Raw genomic sequence first — 1,896 nt, 5'->3', positions numbered from 1 at the left:
TATGTATATGTGAATATGAGGGAGGATGAGGGTGTATGAGTGTGTGTGTGTACATGAGAGTGAGTGTGTGGGCGTATGTGGGTATGGGTGTATGTGGGTGTGTATGAGTGTGACTGAGTGTGTCGTGTGTGTGTGTGGGCGTATGTGGGTATGAGAGTGCACGTCCTCTGTTTGCCACCATCTGGCTGGAGCTCAGTTAGTTACAGATGGCAGTGCCCCACTGTCCATGCCCCCGGCTTCCTGGGCACCCCGATGCCCCAGCTGGGAAACTAGAAATGGCACCAGACATTCTCTTCATTGTCTCCCTCGGAGTTGTCTCTCCTCGAATTCGCTCACGCGACATTCCCCTGTGGGTCGGTTATCCCTCAGGTTGATACATCTGCCCATTTGGATCGCTGCTCTGTCATGTTAGAAAAAACAGTTCTTAATCAGTACTGCACCTTTATTATGAAATATGAAAAGGAGGCCTCTTAGCTTGGCGCTCTGTCTGCGAGCTGTGGGCAAGCCAGAGCTGCCACGGGCGAGCCGTGGGCCAGCTGTCGATCTCAGAGGCCCCGAGTCTGGCGGCCTCGCTGGACAGGTGAGGAAGCGAAGGACCGGGGAGTGTCTATCCCATGTGCCGGGTGGCATCCGTAGCAGACAGCAGCTTCAGAGTAAGGGAGACCTCCGAGGTCACCTCACAGGCCCTTCATGGGGAAACCGAGGCCCAGAGAGGTTATGACTGGCCCAAGGTGAGGTCCAGAGGTAATCAGTGGCTGAGCGAAGATTTGAGCCGGGGTCCTTGGACTTCCGATCTGGGGCTCATTCTCACTGTGCCTCTGAGAGAGAGAAGTCACGGCTTGTCTGGAGACCCGGTGGCAAGACACCCTTTTAAAGGTCAGCCCCCGTCCACACCCTGAACCAGCAGTGACGGCGGCCTCGGCTGGAGAAGGCCAATTTCCCTTCCAAGTAAGAACTTCGATGGTTTTGGACGATGCGTCACAGAGAATGAGAAGTTTAGTTTTGAGGGACTGTTGGCTGCAGAAACAGCTGCCTCAGCTAAGAATGCCGTGGCCCCGGCCTTGCCCTTTCGACGGCAGAGTGGGCCAAAGGGAGCCGAGAGCGCAGAGAGCTGCTCGTCTCAGACGAGTCTGTCCTGGGACCCATCAGCTGACAGTGGTCAGCTCGGGTCAGGCTGCAGCAAGCCGGGACGCATGCGGTATGCCCAGGACGCCGGCCACAGCCGCTTCCAGAGCCCATCTGGGTAGGGTGGCCGACAGCTGGGATGTCAGCTCCGGTGCTTAGGACTTCTGAGACCCGAGTTAGGTTCACGGGCAAAATTCAGTTCAGTTCCCCAAGCATCGATTAATCACCTGCTACATGCAGAGCACTTTGTTGGATTCTAAGGGATACAAAGCCAAAAATGAAATAGCTCCTACCATTTTATTGGGGAAGAACAACTGGGCATTGCTACCGAAGGCCAAGATAGAGACAAAGTAAATGCCCAGGAATGGAGAAATGAAGGAAAAATTCTGGATTCTGGGCCTGATGGGGGAGGAACAAGAGTTTGGAATAGATCAATGAAAAGTCTTTAACGATAATAACAATAATACATTATTAAATAATGATTAAAATAAATTGTTGATATTTATGAAGCACCTACTATGTGCCAGCCACTGTGCTAATTGGGACACAAAAAGCAGCCAAAGACCTGGCCTCAGGCAGCTTACATGCTCCTCAGAGAAAACAGTGAAATAATAACTAGCACTTAGTAATACTTCAAGATCAGCAAAATATTGTTTTACAAATAGTTGTGTGGTCAAATTTGATCCTCACAACAACCTTGGTGTGTGGGGTGGGTGGGGGAAATGCACCCCCAGGCCCCAGTGGGGGAGGGGGACACAAGGATGCACCCCC

The 1,896-nt window shown here is 52.3% G+C and overlaps 1 protein-coding gene across 1 annotated transcript in view; it reads left to right on the top strand.

Annotated features, from left to right (window-relative positions):
- DOCK1 (dedicator of cytokinesis 1) overlaps positions 1-1,896 on the top strand; it is a 523,683-nt gene that overhangs the window by 492,643 nt on the left and 29,144 nt on the right. The gene's annotated exons all lie outside the window — the stretch shown is intronic.

The sequence above is a fragment of the Vombatus ursinus genome, unplaced genomic scaffold, assembly GCF_900497805.2.
Source record: "Vombatus ursinus unplaced genomic scaffold, bare-nosed wombat genome assembly UNPS02011353.1, whole genome shotgun sequence".
Classification (NCBI taxonomy): Eukaryota; Metazoa; Chordata; class Mammalia; order Diprotodontia; family Vombatidae; genus Vombatus; species Vombatus ursinus.
This window is presented reverse-complemented; position numbering and strand designations above follow the sequence as displayed.